Below are 9824 nucleotides of genomic sequence, written 5' to 3'. Positions count from 1 at the left end.
ACGACTTTTGGCAACGCAAGTGTCACTTAAACGGTGCCGAAATCAATCGCATAGTATTCACAATGCTAAGCCACACTAAGAACCATAACTACAATTCAATTTCAGCGCGCGGTACTGCACAGCACTATGGAACTGTATGCCATAGCCAATTAGTAAGAGCCAACTTTAGTACAATGATCCTGACTACAAAAGAAAAAAACTGTACCAATACCATTTCACTGCGCAAATGATGAAACCTATAGCAAACACATATGCAGCAGTTAGACAAATTATTGTGATATAGGAATATAAGCATGCGTGTGTGTATCTGCAGCAGAGGTAGCTGAGGGTCTATAGATCACACTTCAAGGGTATCTACAAAAACCCGGGCTGCGCAGTTACTCGTAGACAAGGGCAAGAGAAGACGTGCCCTGGTGTGAGTTGGTATGTGCGAGCATTATTGCGTGCTCTTCGCTGTGCAGCTGCTATTCCGGCGAGAATCAGGCCGCTGTTGCATCCGGGTGGATTCGTCGCTCCTTGTCCTGGACTTTTGGCGCTTCCCACGTTTTCAATGCCAGCTCAATGCCTCTACTTCTAGTGGTATGCCGTTCTTGCCAGGCAGGTCTTGACGAAGATTTTTCGCATAGCTCACGGCACGGCAGAACCATGGGTGAAGGAGTTGATCCTTCTGGACGGATGTTGTAGTGCTCTGGACAGAGTGCCGGGGCATCTATACAGCTCGCTTTTCCGGCCAAGAAGCACGGCGCCTGTTGATCCGCCGTCCGGCGGATTCCTCCTTGCTCCTGGATTTGGCCTCCTCACGTCGCTCAATGCATGTCGCGATGCCTCTACTTCCACGGTGCCATGGCACGCGAACGCGTGCCTTCTCTTGCCATGTCAGCGTCTTGACGCCAAGCATTTGCATGGCCTCCACGCAGACGCAGAAGCCAGACCACGTGAAGACGTAGACTCCTTCTGCCCCGATAGTTAGTAGTCGGCAGAGTGACCGTCCATTCTGTCAGCTGTTTCGCGATAGGATCAGCGCCGTGTTGATCCTCTGGCGGGATATCCCTCCGTTGCTCCTGGATTTTGGCCTTCACGTCTTTCAATGCGTCAGCGATGCCTCTACTTCCAGCGTGATGCGTCTGCCAGCTCAGGGTCTTGCACGAAGATTTTGCATGCCTCACGCAGACGCAGAACCACGGATGTGACTAGAGTAGACTCCTTCTGCCGATGTTGTAGCTCGGAGAACAGAGCCTGCGGCCCATCTTCAGCTGGTTTCCCGCGCGAACAGATCAGCGCGGCTCGCCATGTTGCATCCGCCGATCGGCGATTTCCCTCCTCCTGTCTGAGATTTTGGCCTTCACGTTTCAATGCCAGGTCAGCATGCTCTACTTCCTACCGGTGCCATGGTCCTTGCCTCGAGTCAGGCGTCTTGACGAAGATTATGCATGCCGTCCACCGCAACGCAAACAGGATGAAGAAGTACTCGCACTCCTTTCTGGCATGTTGTAGTCGGCACCAGAGCATAGGCCGTGCGTCCTATCTTCAGCTGCTTTTTCTCCGCCGCCGAACGATCAGGCGCTGTGCAATCCGGGGGATTACCACTCCCTTGGGTCCTGCGATTCTATCGAAGCCTTCACGTTTTCAATGCTGTCAGCACAATGCATCTATTCGAAGGTGATGGTCTTGCCAGCCAGCGGTCTTGACGCAGATTTGCATGCCTCCACGCCACAGTACGCAGAACCAGGTGAAGAGTAGACTCCTTCTGGATGTTGTAGTCGGACAGAGTGCGGCCATCTTCCAGCTGTTTTCCGGCGAAGATCAGGCGCTGTTGATCCGGGGGGATTCCCTCCTTGTCCTGGATTTTGGCCTTCACGTTTTCAATGCAGTCAGATGCCTCTACTTCTAAGGTGATGGTCTTGCCAGTCAGGGTCTTGACGAAGATTTGCATGCCTCCACGCAGACGCAGAACCAGGTGAAGAGTAGACTCCTTCTGGATGTTGTAGTCGGACAGAGTGCGGCCATCTTCCAGCTGCTTTCCGGCGAAGATCAGGCGCTGTTGATCCGGGGGGATTCCCTCCTTGTCCTGGATTTTGGCCTTCACGTTTTCAATGCTGTCAGATGCCTCTACTTCCAAGGTGATGGTCTTACCAGTCAGGGTCTTTACAAAGATCTGCATATTGACCTGCATGACATAGAAGCAATATACTAGACCAAAATTCACGAGTTTATACTAAGAAGTTTAGTCTATGAGAATTAGCTAAATGTTGTGGAAGTAGTTACCGTTGATGTACCCTGGTTGCTGCCTAAAGCCTAAGACACACTGCGTGATTTTCTACGCTGGCCGCTTGCGATCGATAAATACGGTGCCGGGTCCGCGCGGTGTGTCCGGTCTCATGGCAGCGTATTTCGCTCGCGATCCCATACGCCCGGCGCATCGCTCGTATTCAACATGTTGAATATTTCCGCCCGGTTTTTCGACCCGGCACCGTATTTATCGATCAGCGGATCGCAAGCGGCCAGCGTAGAAAATCGCAGTGTGTCCTAGGCTTAAGATAAACTACATGTGTTCGCAGAACTTTTAGTTAATGCTAATTTTATACAACCATTAGGCATTACAATATGTGACATCGCCGCCAAACCACTCGGTTTAGGCACAGGCACTTGGAACGTCTCAATAAAAAAAATTATGTAAACACGAAATGTATTTACGACCAGTCTTAATGTTTCTCTACTCTATTTCGCCTATTATTGCCGATAATTACCCGTAAATGCCGGTCAAATTCTCATCTGCAACACACAAGTACACCGCACGCACAAACAACATGAATAAGAGAGCAGGTAGGAAAGCGTGATCGCAAAATTCGCTCGACGCTCGCATCATTTCACACGACTACAGAACGAAAACACATCAAACAGCTTCCATCTTGGTATCTATCTGTAGCTAAATGTTCACTTGTTCGAATTATAACTCTGTCCTTTGTTCTTATCTACTCCCGCCAGAGATATCTCGTGAAATCCTGCAGGAAATGTTCTCTCCGTGAAAATGTAGAGGACGTATCATCCGAAAATCCATAACGGCGCTACTTTCGATCGATCACTGTAGTCGTGTGTGTGTGTGATGTCATGCCCGCGCGCATTACGCTTGGCTTGGCGGGCCTCGAAACGGAGGCTCGGAGGCAGGCAGCAGCTCATCCCGGCATGCAATGCGCACCATTACTCTTGTATAAACGGACATCTCGTCCTCTTTACATTTTCACGGAAAGACCATTTCCTGCAGGATTTCACGAGATATCTCTGGCGTGAGTAGGTAAGAACAAAGAACAGTTATAATTTGAACAAGTGAACATTTAGCTACAGATAGATACCAAGATGGAGGCTGTTGGTTGTGTATTTGTTCTGTAATCGTGTGAAATATAGCAAGCGTCAAGCGAATTTTGCGATCACGCTCTCCTACCTGCTCTCTTATTCATGTTGTTTGTGCACAGGGCAAGCGTGCGGTCTGTGTTGCAGATCAGATGAGCATTTGACCGGCATTTACGGGTAATTATCGGCAATTAAAGGAATAATAGGCTTATTAATTATGCAAAGTTGACGAATGCTACAGTAACTGGCACCTTGTGTAGTTAATAAGTACATTACCTTATAGCCAAACGCGTATTAGTTTGTCCAATATCACTCTTGGTTACTAAGAAATGTCTAATTGAAATCTGCAGTCCAAGAAATCAGTTGCCCGACTTGTTTACAGTTTCGAAACCGCATACGGCGAAACGGGTGTTATACAGATTTATAGTGCACCGGACATTTTTGCACGCATGCTAGCGATAGTACAGTACCGCAACTGTATACGTAACACTAACAGTAGCTCTGATGATTGTAATGAACGTGGAATCCACGTACGAATCACGGATGTTCGTGATAATGAAGTAGGCTGTGTTGGAGGCCAACACTATGGGGGGATCGCGGACTAACCACGACCACAGACGGCACTACGCGTATTTACGTATATTGCATGACAATGGTAATGACGTAGGTAATGACAATGTACTTATTAACTACACAAGGTGCCAGTTACTAACTTAAGTTACTGTAGCATTCGTCAACTTTGCATAATCAATGGGCCTGTTATGCCTTTAATAGGAGAAATAGAGTAGAGAAACATTAAGACTTTGGTAGTAAATACATTTCGTGTTTATTTACCACTATTATTTTTAATTGAGACGTTCCAAGTGCCTGTGCCTGTGGCTAGACTTCAGGCCTACTGATTCCGCCATGATTGATAATGATACTGATAGTGATACCCTACTAGTACTAGTACTACTACTACTACTACTACTACTACTACTACTACTACTACTACTACTACTAGTACCAGGAGTAAGATAATATAGGATATATATCTATATTATCTTACTCCTGCTAGTACTAGTAGTACTAGTAGTACTACTACTAGTAGTACTACTACTACTACTAGTTCTTACTTTTGACCGAGATCGACTAAATCTAAAATAACGGCATTACACCGGTCCTATACGTCAGTTTGCAAGCCAATACTAATTCCAGACGGTGTTAATATTTCTAACACGTGTTATATTGAAGAACAGAACAAAATTATTAACGAAGTTATAGTAAATACATTATTACATACCAAAATGGCAACCGCTTTTATCAAACAAGAAATTGCTGCTCGGGTGCTTTGTGACGTCGTTGTGCACAGAGTGTTCCTTTTATAGTAGAGGTGTAACGTTCCGCCTGGGATCTATTTTGTTTGATATTAACACTATCTCAGAGCTCCATTGTGCAAAATCTGCTAGTTCCTCCAGTGCACAGTAATTACTATAATATTATGTATTATTTCTGTTGAAAAGCTTAATCCGGCTTAAGACTATAATAGATTACTCTCCGGCGCAGATTCTAACAGCGTAATGATATCGATGTCTGTTCACTTCCATATATGGGTATCAGCAGGGTATCAGGATTCAGGGATAGTAGATAGTCCAACCCGGTACCCTTGTACCAATATCATATGACCGTGATCGAATAAACATTTTCAATGGTACAAAATGACATACCAATGACATGAACTTATCATGAAGTTACTAATGTCAATAGAATCTCAATAGAATCTCGATTTTCACGTATTCCTGATCCTATGTATAGAATGACAATTTCACGTCTACAACAAATTAATGTGTTCTTGCATAGATGCAAACTCCGTGCGGAGCACGGGTATTTGCTAGTAATCATATATAAGGATAAGAAAAACGGAACAGCTATAAGCACTCTTAAAGCCCTTGAAAATACCCAAAACCAGCTTGGCTGGGCAGGGAACTGTTAATTAGGTGCCCCCCTTTACGCGGGTAATTGAAACAATAAGAGGGGAGATTGGATAGTCCACGTTTGAGGATAGAGAAGCGAAGAGCAAACTTAAATATTTAGGGAGATTAAATTGTATGGATGAAGAGAGCAGGGCCGTAGTGGCCGCCACGGCAGCACGGCACTGCCGTAGCACTATTTTGAAAAAAATAATTCTGCAGGGAACCAGGAGCAACATATACCAAGGAGATGAAACCCCGGGGGAGGGGGCACTCACCCCACATTATGGTAGGTATGTGCCACTGCGAAGTCAAAAATGGGGGGCTCTGGAACTAACTCAGACCTGAAAATGAAGGTCGATCTCTGGAACTAATGTGTGTTGAATGTGGTATATGCTCTGGAACTGGCTATATGTTCGAAAATAGCTAGGGATCTCCGGAACTAGGATTTCGTTGAAATTCAATGCTATGACACTGAACACGTTTAAAAGAGAGGGTGTCCGGAACTGTGGGGGAACAGTGATTTGCTTTAAAATCTATGCTGTAGCACTTGAACCAATAACTGTTGTATTATAGAAAAGAAAAAACATGACCCGGAGAGAGATGAACGCACGCACACGCACACACGCACACACGCACACACACACACACACACACACACACACACACACACACACACACACACACACACACACACACACACACACACAGAGAGACAACACACGCACGCACGCACACATGTACAACACACACACGTTGCATGCATGCCTTGACGGCCCGCTTCAACGTATTGTGCACTGGAACGGAAATATTAAAAACTAAGGTCTCCGGAACGGCAAAAATGTAAGATCTGCATGGTAACTAAAGCTCTGGAACGAGATAAAATCGGCAGTAAGCTGCTGTACCAATGTAGAGCGGGATGCCTCCCCGTAAATAAAAGAACCAGGAGATGGTTAGGGGAAGAAAATTGCACGGTGTGCAATGAGGGAGAACCAGAAGACCTCAAGCATTTCCTGTTAGTTTTCCCGGCATACAAACACCTAAGGAAGATCATCTGGGACAGGCTCCAAGAATGGGGGGGTCACCCCTGCACAGCTGGAGGAAAGGCAGGTGATGCTCACCATCTTGAGACTAAATGAACATAGATGCTATGGGGATTGGGTATAGAGCAGGTTAAACATTACTTAGAATCAGCCTGGAAGCTCCGAAACAAAATCTCCCGGTAAAGTGAAATTACCGGTGGGAGACTCAAAAATAAAAAGGGAAACACCGATCTAAAGGTTCCCGTTCATACATACATACATACATACATGTAGAAATTTAAAATATATTATAGCATATATGTATAACCAAAATATAATACAATTCTAGATAAACTACAAACTAAAATATGATAAATCCGTTCACATACACAAATGGAAATAAATAAATAATACGTATTATGATAAATACTATTCATCAGTGGCGTAGACAGGTCGTCAGTTGTGGGGGGGATGATTTCACTGTTATTTGCCCCTCAACGGGTGGGGTCCAGGGGCCCGCCCTAGGGCCGGGGGCGGAGCCCCCGGACGCTCTTGAATTTGAGCAATTTAGAACCTTCAAGATGACCGTTTTTGAGGGATAAAATAGTAAAACGTTTCCTAGGCTTGTCACGTTCCCTATTGTTTTATTTCGTTAAATATATATATATATATATATATACGTCTCTCTCACAAACTCAATTTTATAGAATTGAAGTTTTTCAAGTGGACGACTTATTTTTACAGTGAAAGCAGTATAAAACAACGTACATTTTGTTTTTATCATAAAAAATACAATACGATTATGCTTTTATTTGGCGAAATCGACGATGTCAACATTCATTCGTAATGGTAACAAAATCATTTACATCAGGCACACACGTTTTAATTCTTGCGTTAGCATTCATTTTATGGGAATTGGTTACAACGAACTATCGTTATAACGTACTGATTCCCTGGAGGTACGTTGTAACGAAGTTTGACTGTAACAGTAGAAAGATCGCTACTCTAAGAAATTCCCAAATGTTTGGCGCCTCTTCTCACTTCTTCTCGCGAATTCCTTGGCAAGACTTTGGACAGAAATTTTGTCGAGCAAGACGTGATGGCTGTTACACACGGCAACCGCGTTCAGCCTCCGCTGAGTCATGGTGCTCCTCAGCCACGTCTTGAGACGCCGAAGAGTGGAGAAGCTCCGTTCACATTCACTCAAAGAAAACGGGCATACGAGGAGCAACNGGGAGTAACGGAAGGGAACCGGAGGGATACCGGCGAAGGACCAGGAGGACGGATACCGGGCAAAGAGAACCAGGAGGGGATACCGGGAAGGGGCAGAGCAGGCGGCATACGGAGAAGGGGCCAGGAGGGGAATACTGGCGAAGGGACCAGGAGGTGAATACGGAATGGACTCGGCGGGGATGATCAGAGGAAATTCCACACAGCTACTCCATCCTGCCATCGTCACCGCCCACACCGGCGCCATCACGTCGATGCTCCCCCTGGTGGCCGAGAGCGAGTGACGGGACTCCTACCAGGGGGCCGCGCGATGCCGCCGGGACGCGCCAGGACCTCACAGGGGCAGCACGCGCTGTAAACGGGATGCAGAGGGCGCCACAGTCGTCGACGCGCTGAGGAGCCGCGGTGCGCGCCACGAAGCGTAGGTTGAAGAGGGCGCCGCCGTAGCTGAAAACTCACGGAATAATGAATTGCCAGTATTTTATTGTTTTTTTTGTTTAAAGAAAAGCGTGTGGTGTGTGTGTGTGGTGTTGTGTGATGTCTGTATGTGGTGTGTGTGTATGTGTTCTGTTATTGTGTGTTTGTGTGTGTGTGTGTTTTTTTATGTTGGGTATGTGGGTGTGTCTGTGTGTGTGATGACTTTGTGTCTGTGTGTGTCTGTGGACTGCGTGTGTGCGTGTTGCGTGTGTGCGTGTGCGTGTGCGTGAGTGCCATGTGTGACTGCATGTGTGTGTATTGTGTGTGTGATCTGCGTGTGTGCGTGCTCGTGTGTGCGTGTGTGCAGTGGCATAGATATATAAAAAACATATATTCTATTATAGTATCAAGAGCTAATAATATAAAATAATAGTATTATTAGTTTCTTGATAGTATATGATATAACTATGAATATATATATTAATATATATATAGTACCATAACATAACCATAATACATATAGTATCCTATATTAACATAGTTATGCTAATATAATGACATATATATATATAGTAATTATATAACGTAGCTATCTATAGTAATATATACATAGCTATAATAGTATTATTATAACGTAGTATATAGTAATAATATACATTATATAGTATTATATACGTAGATTATAGTAATTATATTACATATTATATAGCTATTATATAACGTAGTATATAGTAATATATACATATATATAGTATTATATAACGTAGTATTATAGTAATATATACATATATATAGTATTATATAACGAAGCGGCATACCGCTACTGTAACTAATTTCCCGCCCTGTATATAGTATACAATATAATATACATATATATAATATGTAAAATGTAATATATATATATATATATATATATACAATATAACTGTGAACGCACATATAGCCCTATGTACACACACACACATTTAGTACTATAAATTACGCGCAAACGGAGAGTCATGCAATGCGGCTCGCGTGTGTGTGTGTAGCCACCGCTGCGATCGATAGCGCGGTCGAGTCACTCGAGTGGCGAGTCAGCAGCAGCCACCAGGGAGCGGCGAGTCAGCAGCAGGCGGAAGTCGTCAGCATGCCGCCACCAGCGAGCACATACATGTTCCTCATGCTCGCGAGCAAGGTGTATGCACTCTGTTAGCTGTGAATGCTATTAAGCCCTGTGTACACACACACACATTTAGTACTATATAACTGTGAATGCATATAGGCCTTTGTACACACACACACACGCATTTAGTAATAGCTAAATAATTTTATATAACTGCTACTGTAAGACTCGTTCTGCTTTCTCTCTTCTCGTCGCGCTGCCAGGCACTCGCTCCAGTCCCAGCATCGGTCCTGCTTCACTCGACGACGACGACGACGACGACGTCGCGTCCTTGAGCAGCGCGTCAAGGTCGAGCGAGTCGAGGTCGGGTCGCGACCTTGACGACGAGAGGTCGGTCAGCGTGCGGACGTTCACGAACGAGTCGGCGGCGGACGCGTGGAGCCGGCGAGGTGAGACTGTCACGCTGTCACGCTGTCATGTTGTCATGCTGTCATGTTGTCATGCCGTCATGCTGTCATGCTGTCATGTTATGCTGTCACACTGTTATGCTGTCATGTTGTCACGCTGTCATGTCGTCATGTTGTCACGCTGTCATGTTGTCATGCTGTCATGTTGTCATGCTGTCATGTCGTCACGCTGTCATGTTGTCATGCTGTCATGTTGTCATGCTGTCATGTTGTCATGTTGTCACGCTGTCATGTTGTCATGCTGTCATGTTGTCATGCTGTCATGTCGTCACGCTGTCATGCTGTCATG

General features: G+C 45.2%; 1 pseudogene; it reads right to left on the bottom strand.

Moving 5' to 3' along the window:
- Nucleotides 1-827: 827 nt before the first annotated feature.
- On the bottom strand, nucleotides 828-4730 carry LOC106816149 (annotated as a pseudogene).
- Nucleotides 4731-9824: the final 5094 nt, after the last annotated feature.

The sequence above is a fragment of the Priapulus caudatus genome, unplaced genomic scaffold (genome assembly GCF_000485595.1).
Source record: "Priapulus caudatus unplaced genomic scaffold, Priapulus_caudatus-5.0.1 Scaffold1299, whole genome shotgun sequence".
Taxonomy (NCBI): Eukaryota; Metazoa; Priapulida; class Priapulimorpha; order Priapulimorphida; family Priapulidae; genus Priapulus; species Priapulus caudatus.
Note: the sequence above shows the minus strand (reverse complement) of the source record. Positions and strands in the feature narration are given on the sequence as shown.